This window comes from Myotis brandtii, unplaced genomic scaffold, assembly GCF_000412655.1.
Source record: "Myotis brandtii unplaced genomic scaffold, ASM41265v1 scaffold915, whole genome shotgun sequence".
NCBI lineage: Eukaryota > Metazoa > Chordata > Mammalia > Chiroptera > Vespertilionidae > Myotis > Myotis brandtii.
Window position 1 is genome coordinate 3,489,024 of NW_005371769.1, and position 14,952 is coordinate 3,503,975.

General features: G+C 45.7%; 1 protein-coding gene across 1 annotated transcript in view; it reads right to left on the reverse strand.

Annotated features, from left to right (window-relative positions):
- The window catches only part of ZNF831 (zinc finger protein 831), a 95,528-nt gene that overhangs the window by 68,921 nt on the left and 11,655 nt on the right, over nucleotides 1-14,952 (reverse strand). Inside the window, exon 2 of the mRNA XM_014532780.1 lies at nucleotides 13,460-13,666. The gene's annotated coding sequence lies outside the window, so the exon portion shown is untranslated. The remainder of the gene's footprint in view (nucleotides 1-13,459; nucleotides 13,667-14,952) is intronic.

Sequence of the window (14,952 nt, forward strand, 5' to 3'; positions counted from 1 at the left end):
GGCAGGTCTGGGTACAAAAAGCCCTGAGATTGTAGATAGGGGGCAAGGATCCCCGCTGTGACGAGCACTCTCCCCCATGGCATACGGAGAAAGCACAGCATCTGGCTTTTTTGTTGGCTGGAAGACAAGGCCAACACAAAGGTGAGAATGATCACCCGGGACCACCCGCTTTCTCTGGGGAACACGGCTTTGAAGGTGACCTTTGCTCACCAGGACGCATCCCAAGAACAGCTCCTTCCACTGCGGGTCTGACCACACAGGTTTACTGTGACCCCTTGCAGCTCAGAACACATGAAACACAATGGCACGCAACACCACAACTCCTGGTGGCCCGGCAGGCGCTAAACAGATTCGTTTGTTTATGAAGTGAAATCACATAATTCGGAATATTGTGTTGGTGATGGTTATTGTTTTCTATAATTACATTAATTGGCCAGGAAAATAGCAAACAGATGCCAGGCAGAATTCAAGGGTCCCAAGCACTGATGGGGTTCTGAAGGTTGCAAGAGTAAGCCCTTGCCCTGGCTGGTTTGGCTCAGTGGATAGAGTGTCGACCTGTGGACTCAAAGGTCCCAGGTTCGATTCTGGTCAAGGGCATGTACCTTGGTTGTGGGCACATACCCAGTAGGGAGTGTGCAGGAGGCAGCTGATTGATGTTTCTCTCTCATTGGTGTTTCTAACTCTCTATCCCTCTCCCTTCCTCTCTGTAAAAAATCAATAAAATATATTTTAAAAAAAGAAAAAAAAGAGTAAGCCCTGCACATTGAACTGTGCACTTGGAAACACAGCACATGGACAGGCACTGTGCATGCTCACATAGCACGCTCACCACATGCATGGCCCAGGTTCACCTTGGAGGGGCCTGCAGCTTTTACCCCTGGGTGTTGTTTTGTTGTTTTTAATATTTTTAATTTATTTCTCAATTACCATGGGCACATGGTAACAAGGGCCTGCAAAGATGATCTTTTGACTGCAAATACTTACCAAGAGATCACGCTCCTGGAACTTCTCCAGCTTCAGCAGTACCATCCTGCCTAGAGTTTTGTGTTTTTAATTAAGGAACAGCTTACATACCATACTATTCACCTTTTTTAGGGTACAGTTGTAAGAAGTTTGATACGCAGACACAGCTGCCTAACCACCAACAGAATCTAGCTACAGAAGGACCTCCCTGTACTGCCAAGGTGCCCCTTCCCTCTTTTGGTCAGCCCCTTCCTCCACCCAAGCCCCTGGCAACCACAGATCCATTCTGTGCCTATTGCTTCGCCTTTTCCAGAATGCCGTGTAAATGGAGCCGTTGCCTGAATTGCTTTTTCAGTCTGGCTTCTTTTGCTTAGCATGATGCCTTTGAGATCCATCCACGTCGTTGCGTTTCAGCAGGCCCCCCTTTTTCCTGCTGAGCAGTATTCCAGTGTGTGAGTGAGCCAATAGTGAGCTGCTGGGTAGTATCTGAGGAGGCCTGGCAGGGAGTCAGGATAGTCACCAGCATGCGCCAGCAGTGAAACCTCTCTTGCCCATGTTGTCAGTGGAAACCACATAGGGAACAATACCAAGTCATCCTGTCTCCAAGGCACTCCCTTCTCCCAGGGAGAGACCAGTGGTGGCCTCAGGGGAGCCAGAACTACCATCCTCACCCAGCAGTAATGAGGAGCTCCCCTGGGGATCAACAGAGACGAGGTGGGTGACCTGGGCTTCTATCTACCCTCCTCTCTTGCCGAGTAGCATCAAAGAAAGCCAGCTAAAGCAGAAGGTTTAATAATCCGGACTCTCATAACATAGTACCCAAAATGTCCAAATTGTTATCAAAACCCACTTATACCAAGAGTTGGAAAGAGCTCAAACTGAATGAAAAAAGATAATCCATAGATGCCAACACTAAGATGCAAGAGATGTTGGAATTATCTAACAAAGATTTTAAAGCAGAGATCATAAAAATGTTTCAAGGGACCCTTACACATATGCTTGAAATAAAAACCAGACAGTCTCAGCAAAGAAGTAGAAAATAATAAAGCAACCAAGTGTAAATTTTAAAACTGTAAAATATCACAACCAAATTTTTGAAAACTCAATGCATGGGCTTAAAAGCAGAATGGAGATAGTGGGGGTAGAGAATTAGCAAATTTGAAGTCGGGACTATAGAAATTTCCCAATCTGAATGACTGAAAGGAAATAGGTTTTAAAAATAGAGCCTCAGAGACCTGTGGGACTAACAAAAGGTATCACATTCATGAAATCAAGAGTCCCCAAAGGAGAGGAGAGGGAGGTCTGAGCTAAACCAGTCAAAGAAATCAAGAGTGAAAACTTTAGTTTAGCAAAAGACATAAATCTATGTATTTGGGAGGCTAGTGAACCCCAAATAGAATAAACCCAAAGAAATCCTCACCAAAACACATCGGAGCCAAATTTCTGAGCTATAAAGACAAAAAAAAATCTTGAAAGCAGTGAAAAAGAAATGACACAGAGTCAAATTTCTGAGCTATAAAGACAAAAAAAAAAAATCTTGAAAGCAGTGAAAAAGAAATGACACCTTACCTATAGAAGAAAACAAATTCTAATGACAGCAGGCTTCTCATCAGAAACTCAAGAGGCCAGAAAGAAGTGGCAAAACATTTTTCAAGGGATGAAAGGAAAGAATTGTCAATGCCAGATTTCATATCCCACAGAAAGATCCTTCTTGAACAAGGGGGAAATCCAGACATTCTCACATAACAGAAAACAAAGAGAACTTGTCACCAGTAGACCTACACTAAAGGAACCACTGAAGGGATTTCTTTAAACAGAAAGAAATGAAAAAAAGAAGGACAGATGGAGCAACAAGCAAGAGAAAAGGACAGTGGAAAAAGTAAAAATATAGGCAAATGCAATATTTCCTTTGAAGTTTCCTAAATGACGTTTGATGGTTGAGACAAAACACTGTCTGATATGGTTCTAAATGTATTTAGAAGAAATATTTCAGACAATTATATTTGGGGAGGGTACAGGGAGATAAAGTTTCTACATTTCACTCCACCTGGTATATAGTGACACCAATAGACTGTGATGAATGCAGCCACATTATCAACATGAGGCTATTCGACAGAGCCTGCCCAAACCACAGGCCACAGATGTGATCTCTGCAACCTCCCAGCCTCAGATTGGAGATGATGAGTCTGCAGCCTTCTTGACAGTGAAACTAGGGCCCTGTGCAGCCACCTGTGGCTGGAGTCTACATAGAGCGGCCCTCCCTCTGCAAGCCCTACTTCCTCTGCACAGCCCGTGAGCTCTGACAGCCTCTGTCCCCACCAGTGCCCAGACTCCCAGTGCACACCCACATCTCCTGCTGTTCATCACCTGCTTCCTGCCAGCACTCCAGAGGGTCGCCTATTGTTTGCTCAGCAGTTCCAGACAAAGTTATTCCAGTCTGGCTCATGGAGCTAACTTCTCTTGTTCGAGGGCCAACCCACAACTTCTCCAGTGAGGTCTGAAACGCTTCCAAGTTTCTCCTTCCTCGGGTATTCACTCTCAATCGTAGGGTGCCACATAGAGTTTCCTTCTATCTTGTGGTTACCCTTTTATTACAGTGAATCAGTGTAACCTACTGTGTGATTCCTATCTCCTGAGTAGATAAAGACTATTACAGAATTGGTACTGGGAGAGGGCCCAAGAGACAGAGCCCCAAAGATGGGATCTGGAGGTTCAATTGGTCATGCTCTTGAACTGGAGTGAAATTCTGAGCTCCTTGCCAGTGCAGTGGCATCACAAGTCAGCAAGCTATCATCTGTGCTTGATTGTGATTAGGTGCCAATAGGAGCACATGCCTTAGGAGCTCAAGTACTAGTAGCTCCCACTCTTGCCACCTGGCAGGGACAATGATTGTAAGGGCTGTACTGTGAGATGAATTTTTTAGTGCTCTGGAGCACTTACAGAGAGAAAGTGACCAGCTCAGATTCATTAACTCCCACCTTGAGTCACAGTCAGAGAGTCAGAGAGTCAGGTAGCCTAAACATATCTCTATTCCTTAGAGCCACATGACTGGCATTGCTGAAAATCAAACATAAAACTTAATGGTGCAGGTGGCTAGGTTCAAATAGCCATTGAATTCAGTCTCGCCATGTTTCCCATGTGTTAATTAGGGTCTTAATTGGGCAAGAAATAGATCCTAAATCATGAAATAAAGGATATCTTATTTGACCTAGAGACACTGGCAGTGTTGACCTCAAAATCTTTTTGAATCTCTCTTTCTAGCAGTAACAACTTTCTCTCTGTCTGAGAAGACTGGTCTTTCTCAGCTTGGAAAACCTGTGACACCCTCACTTGGGGTTGATGCTTTGAAAGGGGTTGTTCAGAACCAAGATGGTGGCATAGGTAAACACCAGTACTCACTGCCTCCCACAACCACATCAAAATTACATCTAAAATACAGAACAACCACCATTGATAACCACCTGAAATTTGGCTGAATGGAAGTCCTACAACTAGAGAAGTAAAGAAGAAAGCACATTGAGCCTGGTAGGAGAGGTGGAGGTGCAGAGTAGGCTCTGACAGCCATGTGTGGCATTTTTTAATTGGGAGGGTTATCTCATTGGGGAGCCCTCCTGTGAAGAGCAAGGGGTCCCAGCCCCACACCAGACCCCTAGCCCAGGGCTGGGAAGAAAAGTCCCCATAACTTTGGACTATAAAAACCAGCGAGCATTGTGACTGAGTAACATGGAGGCTACTGAAGACCCAGGCAGTTCCTCTTAAAGGGCAGGAATATTGACTTACTCGGATTCAATTCCTCTGGGTTCCAGCGCTGGGACAGCAGCTTAAAGGAACCTGGGACATTTGGGGTGGAACTGGATTGTCCGGCATCAGGGTAAGATCTCAGGGGCAGTTTTCTCCCTGACAGAGGTGCTCTCAGGTGTGATTCCTGTGCTGAGACTGCCCCTGTCACAGAACCCCATCCAATTTGTAGCCCCACCCATGCTGTTTGCAGTGGCTTTTCCATATGAATGGCCTGTCCTGGCTCAGGCTTTAGACTTTCCTAAAATCTCTCAAACAAGCAGCAGCTGGTATCAGTATTACTCATACCTATCAGTAAGAGGCCCAAAACCTGGCATTAGTCCCAGCTGCCTTGCTTCACAGCTTGGCCTTGCCTAGGCACTTCCAAGCCCAGCAAAAGTGGTAGCCATCCACAGATCACTCAGTAGCTCCTAGTAGTGGTCCCAGGCAGTGGCTGACTTTGCACTTCCTGGGAGGCCCCAGAGCCAGTATAACTGGTGGACAGCCTCAGACCATACCAGATTACATCTCTACACATCCACAAGTGACACACTCAAGGGGAAGACTCAATGAACACCAAAGCCCCACTGAAGCAAGGCCTGCTCCATAGGGGTGTCTCCTGCACAGCAGCTTTTCCACTGTAGTCGCAACTGTTTCTTATAACCAATTGGCTTGGAGGTCAATTCCTCCCAGTGATGCCAACAACAATCAAGGCTCAACTGCAACAAGACTGTGCACACAGCCCACACAGGGGCACACCTAGAATACCCAGCTCATGTGACTGGGGAGGTTGAGCCATTGGGCCCCACAGGACACCTACTACACAAGGTCACTCTACCAATTCCAGGAGACATATTAGCTCTACCTAATCATAGAAACAAACACAGGAAAGCAGCCAAAATGTAAAGAAACATGTCAGAAGTGAAAGAACAGAAGAAATCTACAGGGAAAAAAAACTAAATGAAATGGAAGCAAGCAAACTACAGATGCAGAGTTCAAAACAATAGTTTCAAGGTTGCTCAAGGATCTTAATGAGAGCTTCAAGGGACTCAGTGAGACTTGCAAAGATCTTAGTGAGAATTTCAAGAACCTTAGTGAGAACATCAAAGACATAAAAAAGGGCCAGTCAGAAATTAAGCATATACTAACTGAAATAAAGAATCGTTTATAAGTATTCAACAGTAGAGTAGAGGATTCCAGGAATCAAATCAATGATTTGAAATATAAGGCAGCAAAAATCACCCAATCAGAAAAGAAAAAAGAATTCAAAAATATGAAGAAAGTGTAAGGAGCCTCTGGGATAACTTCAAGCATACCAACATTCACATTATGGGGGTGCCAGAAGAAAGAAAGCCAGATGTTAAAAACCTGTTTGAAAAAATAATGACAGAAAACTTCCTCTACCTGAAATAGATAGACTTACAAGTTCAGAAAGTGCAGAGTCCCAAACAAGAAAAACCCAAAGAGGCCCACACCAAGACACATCATAATAAAAATGCTAAGGATTAAAGACAAAGAGAGAATGTTGAAAGCAGCAAGAGAAAAGCAGTTAGTTACCTACAAGGGAGCACCCATACGACTGTCAGCTGATTTCTCAACAGAAACTTTGTAGACCAGAAGGGAGTGGCAAGAAATATTCAAAGTGATGAATGCCAGGAACCTACGACCAAGATTACTTTATCCAGCAAAGCTATCATTCAGAATTGAAGGTCAGATAAAGAGCTTCACAGATAAGAAAAGGGTATTCTTTAAGGAGAATATTCTTTAAGAAGGGTATTCGTTAAGAAGAGGAAGAGGAGGAGGGGGGGAGAAGTCGGAGGAGGAAAAGAGAGGAGGAGGAGGAGGAGGAGAAGAAGAAGAAGAACAACAACAACAACAACAACAACAGAAAATAACACCAGCCTCTGGCCAAATTCATCGATAGCACCGTACTGACTAGAGATTCTCAATTTAATGTCTTAGTTGTAGAGCTGAATGTCGCTGTAACAGCTTACTTGGTTGGCTGACTGGATCATGGACACAATGGTCACCTACATTTAGTGAGTCTGAGATGCCAGGGTTTCTCCGGCATGATGCAGATGAGGAGTCAGGTAAAGAGGAGCACTGGACAGGAAGTAATGTGTGCAATCATCAAACCCACTGAGCCCCCAAACTCCAATCCTCAAAACGACCCAGAAGTCTCTCTTGTCACAGGACACTAGCAATACATTAGGAGGGTCCTCAATTCCTGAACACCTGTGTGACTGCTCTTTCTCCAGTATGACTATAGGGATGCACCTTGGAGACAGGCTCCCTGATTCCGACAGGAAGATGGAATTCCAGAATAGCAGAGGCCGAGGGGCTGCACTTAGTTGTCGAAGGAGGAGTGGGCAATAAGGATGTGCCCGTAGTCGGCTACTTTGGGTCTCAGAGCCTCTATTAGGTGCTGATGGATCAAGGTGTCCCTCGTAGTGAAACAGGGGGTCAGCCTGCTAGGATGTCGCTTGATCTGCATTACAAGAAACACTCTAAGTGTGGTAGCCAGAGACCTGACAGAGTCACCAGGTTTCAGACCTGTCAGTCTGCAGGCCCAGAGGCCCCTGATGACAGGGAAGCCTGGTCCCCTGTAAAAGCACCCTGTACTATTGGGACAAAGACACTGTAATCCTCCTCCTCGCCTTCTCCAGAGACATCTATGGCCACAGATTCAAACTTTTCAGGGATAACTAGACACTCCAAGAGGTAAAGAACCCAGAGCCACTGAGGTTCTGCTCTGAGGGCAAGCAAAGGATGGAATGGGAAGGTCATAGATACAAATGTCAACCCATGACCAAGTGCAGCAGGGAGGACAGGAGGAGCGTGGCGTGCGACTGCTATGCACATGATATGAACGAGTTTATTTACATATACTAATAGCTCTCTACGTCTTTCTCCTTCATCCTTTAAAATTTTAAACATGAGTTATTGTAGGTTAATTTTACAATTTAGTCTTAAGGAAACAGAGATGTTGGAAGGACATTCCAGGAGGGAAGGACATTCCAGGAGGGAGAGGCTTCCTGTCATTTCCACAGGGGCCAGGGAGAGGGTCAAGAGGTATGGGTGTGAGGATATCTGCAGGAGCCAGCCTTGCCAAGAGCCCCAGATACACGCCCCGTGCAGCCTCAGCCTGGCGCTAACCTGTCTGCAGCCCCTTCATATGGAAACCAAAGCTCCTGCTCAGCCTGCATGCAGCCTGCCTGTGGCCCAGAGGGTCCGCGTGGATGTGCAGCTCCTTCTGCAACCCCACACAGCCTGCGCACAGCCCACCTGTGGCTGGGTGTCCACAGAGAACCACTCCTCCTCCCCACGTGCAGCCAGTGAGCTCGGAGGCCTTTGTCCCCACTGGTGTGCAGACTCCCGATGCACACCCACATCTCCTGCCATGACTGCATGCTTCCTGCCCACACTCCAGAGTTTACCCTACATGCCAGACACGCTCCAGTCTTCTCCTCCAGCCAACTCCTCTGCTAGCTGGTGGCCAGACCACAGCTTCCCCAATGGAGTCTGAACCCCTTCCAAGTTCGCCCTTCTCTCAATCCTAGGAATATATTTATAGATATATGTATAGTGCCCTTGTGTCTTACAGTCACTCTTCATAGAGTTAATAATTCTTATGTTCAATGTCTCTTGTTGAATCTATTATGTAGCTTCTACTTCCTAAATGGACACAGCTTTACTGCGATACCAAAATAGGTCACATTTCGAGCCATAAGACAAACCTGGGCAGATTTAAATTATAGAAATCATATAGCATGTGTTCTCTGACCACAATGGAATACACCGGAAATCAACAACAGAAAGATAACAGGAAAATCTCCAAGCACCGGGCCACTAAGCAGCACTCTGCTGAATAACCCAGGGGTCAAAGAGGAAACGTCCATTGTGACCAAAACATACAATGAATGAATGAAAGTGAAGACACAACTGACCTGGTGCTTTAGTGGAACTTTATGGCCCCAAGTGTTTGTATTAGAAAAGCGAGAATCTCAAATAAATAATCTAAACTCCAACCTCAATAATCTGGTCAAAAAAGCTTAATAAACCCAAAGCAAGCAGAAAGAAGGACATAATGAAGAAAAGGGAAGAAATCAATGAAATTGGGACAGAAAAATAATAGTCCATTTTTAAAAAAGCATGTTCTTTACTAAGATCAAAAAATTGATCTTTAGAATCTCCACAAAGATTGAAAAAGGGAAATGAGAAAAGATACAAATGTTCCTATCAGGATACAACTACAGGCCCTGCCGCTCTCAGAAGGACACGGCGGGAGTCCTGTGACTAACTCCATTCACATAAATTCATTCACTTAGAGCAAATGGACCAACCCCTCGAAGAACACAAACTACCACAACTCACCAAATATGAAGTGGGTCATTTGAATAACACATAACTATTAAGTGGACAGAATTTGTCATTTTAAAACTCCTAGAAAGAAGTCTCCGGGTCCTGGTGGCTTCACTGAAGAATTCTACCTAATGTTTACAGAAGAATTAAAGCCAGTGTTACACAACCTTTTCCAGGAAATAGTAGAGGCGGGAAAACTTCCCAGTTAATTTTATGAAGCTAAGTATTACCCTGACAGCAAAACCAGACAAAGACAGGACAGAAACAAACAAAAACTACACAGCAATATTCCTCATGAATGTAGGTGTGAAACCCTTCCCAAAATATTAGCATATACATTCTGCAGCATTAAAAGAATCAGGCACCTTAACCCAAGGCCCCAGTGATGCGTGAATGGGATCCACCATGTGAACGGAGTAAATAAGAAAAGTCACAGGATTCTATCAATTTATGTAGAAAAGGCTTCAACAAAAGTCCACATTTATTCATGATAAAATCTCTCAGAAAACAGAAATGGAGAGAAAGCTTCTCAACTTGATGAAGAGCCTCTACACAGCACCCACAGTCAACGCCTCACTTAACGATGAAAAACAAAGAACCCCTCCTCCCGAAGAGGGGGAGCGAGGCAAAGATGTCACTCTTATTCAACATCAAACCGAAAATTCCAACCAGTGAGGTAAAGCAAGAAAAGAAATACAAGACCTACATGTAGGAAAGAAAGAAACGAAAGTGTCCCTGTTTTCAGATGGCATGATTGTCTGCCTAAAAAATCCCAAGAAATGGACAACAAAACCTTCTAGAACTCATGAGGAGCTCAGCAAAGTCGTCGGATACCAGAGCAACAAAGACACATCAATTCTCCTCTATTGACTAGTGATGAACAACTGGAAACCAAAATTAAAAATACAATGCCATCTTGGCTGCCACGTGATTAGAGCATTGGCCCATGCGCTGAAGGGCCTCGGGTTAGATTCCCAGTCAAAAGCACATACCTCAGTTGCAGGTTTGATCCCCAGGCCCTGGTCAGGGTGTGTGCACAAGGCAACCTCTCACACATCAATGTTTCTCTTTCTCTTTCTCTCTCCCCCTGCCCAGTCCTCCCTCCCTTCCACTCTTTCTAAAAAATAAAATCAATGGAAAAAAAATATCCTCAAGTGAGGATTCCAAAAAAAAAGTTTCTCTGTCCTGCCAGGGTAGCTCAGTGGTTGAGCATTGACCCATGAACCAGGAGATCACAGTTCAATTCCCGGTCAGCGCACATGCCTGGATTTTGGGCTCGATCCTAGCATGGGGCATGGATGAGGCAGCCGATCGATGATTCTCTCTCTTTAGTGTTTCTATCTCTCTCTCCCTCTCCCTTTCCTCTCTCTGAAATCAATAAAAACATATTTTAAAAATGTATATGTTAAAAACAAAATTAAACTAAAAAAACAGACCCACACAAATATGCCCAACTAATTTTAAACAAAGCTACAAAAGCAATTGAGTAAGGAGAATACAAACTTTTCAACAAATAGTGTTGGAGTAATTGACATCCATGGACAAAAAAAAAAATATTGCTCTCAACCTAAACCTCACACCTTACTTCTACAGAAATTAACTCAAAATGTAAAACATGCTTAAATGTAAAATGTAAAATTATAAGGCTCTAGGAAAAAATGTAGGAGAAAATCTTCAGGATGTAGGACACAGGAAAGAGATCTTAGCCTTAACGCCAAAAGCATGAATCATATGGGGAAAATGGGTAAATTGGACCTCATCAAATTAAAGTATTTGTTCTATGAAAGTGTTGGCTTTTAGGAGGATGGAAACACCAGCAGCAGACCAGGAAAAAAATATTTGCAAACCTCACATCTGACGAAGGACCCATACCCAGAATACATAAAGAACTATGAAAACTTAACATTAAAAAATTTCAACAACAATCCAATCAGAAAATGAGCCAAAGACACGGAAAGACCTACTGCCAAGAAGACATGCCAGCGCCTGGACAGAGCTCAATGTCATCAGCCACCGAGAAGTGCAAGTGAAACCACGGTGAGGTGTGCCGCACCTCTCGGATGGCAAACGTCACCACGTGCAGTGAGGGTGTGGGTGCAGGCACATGGCGGGTGAGCGCATAGGGAAGCAGACAGCCATTCTGCAGAAAATTGGGCAGTTTCTTTTCCAAAATGATACGTGCAACTACCACTCCACCCGGAATGGCACTCAGGGGCATTCGTCCACAGAAATGAAAACTCCCATCCTCACAGCAGCCCAGACACGAGTGTTCAGAGCACCTTTATGTGTAGCCACCAAAACTGGCCCAAGCGCAGATGTCCACCAGCAGAGGGTTTTCAACCACGGTCGTGCGCCCATTACAGAGAATGTTACTTAGCAATAAACAGGGGGACTCCCAAGACAGGGAACAATTTGAGTGACTCTCCAGAGAATTGTGCTGAGTGAAAAAAATCAGTCCCAAAGCCACAATGTCACTGTATGGTTCCATTCATATAACATTCTTTTTAAATTTTTTTATTTTTCCATTACAGTCTACTTTCAGTTTCAGGTGTGCAGCATAATGAGTTTTTTCACTCAGCACACTTCTCTGGCGCTGTGCATAGTTATCACAGTGTTACTATGTTCCTAGCCCAGCGGTCGCCAACCTTTCGGACCTCAGGGACCACCGGTTGGCAACCGCTGCCCTAGGCTGTACTTTACATCCCCATGACTGTCGACAACGTTCTTGAAATGGGAATGGAGCACAGGAGAGTGGTTACCAGGGGTGAAGAGGAGGGAAGTGAATGTGGCCATGAGGGGTCCTGTGGTGACAGAAATGGCCCGTGCCTCAACTGCATCCATGTCCATCCCCGGGCTGTGATTTTTAGAATGCCACGGTGGGGGGAAAGTGGGTCCAAAGCACATGGGACCGCTCTGTATTTCTTACAACTGCATGTGAATCTACCATGATCTCAAAACAAACAGGCTCTTTTATAAAAATAATGATAGTAAATAAATAGCCAAAGAGAGAATTGAAATGGGAACAAGTTGAAATGAGTCGATGTTACTTGATGGAGCATCTATTGTTTCCCTAACGCACGTCCCCAGCCCTGAGCACCACAAGGCTACCCTTGGAGAATCAGACTCAACATGCAGCGTTTTCCTTGGCTTCGTTTTCTGTGTATCAACTCACTTCTCCTTATGGACCTCTATATTCAAAGGGCATCCTACATCACTACGGGACAAGAAAAAGCCACACCGCTGCTATGGCTACACGGTGGTCATAACGAAACTACAACTAAAGCTCTGCAGACCTGCCAAGGCCTCTCGCTCGGTTACAAGACAAAGCAGAACAAAAGGCTTCTGATGGGCTCTGCAGAAATCCCTGCACATGACTGTTCCAGGGAGCTCAGTCGTCATTTAGATCTTTGGGGGTGACCCTGCTCCTCTATGCCCACCTTTCACCCCAACTTCCCAGTCAAAAGGTAACCTTCATCTGTTAGCTTTCTCTGAATCTTCCCACAGCCCCGTGACTCCTGCTGAACCTAAACACTTGCTCTAATGTTAATATTAGCCTTGTGATCCTAAATGATTGATCTTTCCAGGGGCAATAGAATTAGGGCGGTTAAAAGGCGCATTATTTTAAACCAGCCCTGACGTTGGTTCTGCAGTTCCCAGTCCGCTGATGTTATCACTTTCTTAAGTTGCATCCTGTTCCCTGTGGCGCTGGGGCAGATAGCATCTCTGCTTTCATTATTACAGAAAGATTTGCTACGGGAACGGAGACCCATGTCACCTCCCAGAACATGGGCTCCAGGGCATATCTGACAGACCTCCAGCTCTTAGCTATTTTGGATGATGGGAAACCAAATACGTGTATAAATACATGGTCCAGAGTCCATGGTCCCTTGTAAATCTCATTGAAAAATGTTCCCCCTGGAACTGCTATAAATACATTGCCATCAAAGACCTTGATATTTAGATCTACTGTACACCGTGTTTTCCAAGTTCGCGGGCTAATGTGGCTGATGTTTCTACTCCATTCACACCTTTGTGAGCAGGTCCATCAGCGCCAAGGACAACGCTGCTTAGAAAGCAGCAGACTGTCTCTGCGCTCGCCTCTGTCCGACAACGCGGATGGTGGACCTGCTTCCTGACAGCCATTATGAATCACAGTAAATATTTTGACAAAAGCAACAGTGGGGTTAAGCACACAAGAGAATTACTAAACTGGGTCAGACCCAGTTTTATGTGGCCTTTTCTTTAGCACTGCATGCTCGAAGATAAATATATCATTAAGAATACAGGGTTAAAAAAATCACTTTTTTTTCTTAACTGACATCTTCTGGATGCCTATCACTCACAGCACGTTACATACCTTCACGAAGAGGGATGAATTTTCAGCCGGCGATGCTCAGATTCAAACACAGATGGCCTGGCCTGAAACTGGGGAAACATCAACAGGTGGCTGGCCGCCCACCTGTGCAGCGAGTTCACGCCTCTTAGCTGAGAAGGTGTCGGCGGCATCCTCTGCTGTCCCTATCTGCAGGCTGTGTCTCAGAGGACAGAGAGGCAGGCCCTGCGTCTTAGAAGATAAAAGAAAAGAGTTTGGCCTCCCATTGCTCTGCCTTTGAGTCAACTCGGTGTCTAACCGAGAAAAAGCACCTTTGGAGCAACCTGGGGGAGACTCAGACAGAGATGAAACTTGAACTGACTCCGAAATAGGAAGTAAATGATTGTCTATACATTTCTTAGTGTCACGGTAGCAACCCGTCAAAAACAGGAAGAGACAGGCGCAAAGAAGGAAAACACTAGAGCTACAGCTCATGATGTAGTGACTATCGGTCAGACAGCCCTAAGACAGACTGCCACCTGGGATGGAGGTGCAGCCGCCCTTACACTACAGATGAGGGCTCGTGCAGGCTGAGGGTTGGGGCCAGCGGGGCCATCTCCTGGCTGTGGGGTTGGAAGAGGCATCTGCCTGGAGCTTCCTGGGCCCAGAAGGGGCATCGAACTTGAACTCGCTTCAGGTGCTGATGGTGGAGGCCTTGCAGGGATCTCTGTGATGTGCCTCTACTCAAAATTTTGATATTTGGTTAATAGGGGAGTGTTTGCATTAATTTTTATTTTGAAGATATTGCACTAAAATCTTATCTTGATGGCTGACTTTCGAGTGCCCCTTGAGTTCTGCACCCACGGTGAGCTGCTCTCTCTCCCCACCCGAGTGCTGGCCCTGCTCTCTGTGACTTTAGAAGGAGCCAACACAGGGGTGATGGAGGGTGAAAAATTCAATGATTCTAAGTGGTGGAAGCTGAGAGGCAAGCAGGTCTCTAACTCAGAACAGGAGCTAATGGCGAGAAGCACATTTGGGTCAAGAGGGCCAACCAGATGGGAAGCCAGCCGCGCGGAGTGGCTGTGTGTCAGCTCCTTCAAGTCCCTCCCGAGGCTCTGAAAGGGGCTGTTTTGTGATGTTTTTCCACTGGGAGAGAGGCGTCCTCACCCCACTGTGCCATCCATGATTCCCAGCTGGCCATGCACCTCAGCCTCATGTTAGCCAGATTGGGTTTGGAGGGATTTCATGTGGCCAGGTGAGCTGGGCTTTGAACCAAATTATGCAGATTTCTGTGGCTTCAACTCCTGGTACCTCCACATCCGTGAGCAGGCACCTCGCTGGCGTGCCAGAAGCCACAGGGGGTGTGCAACTGAGAATGGGAGAAGGACAGGTGCACAGCCAGCTGCTGTCAACTCCAGCATCCCTTCCCCTCCCCAGGACCCCCAGAACCCACAGCCAAGGAGTGAATGCCTGCCAGGCACTGACCCCAGCATCCATCCCAATATTAAGTATTGTAAGAGCCCCCCCCCCCCCCCCCC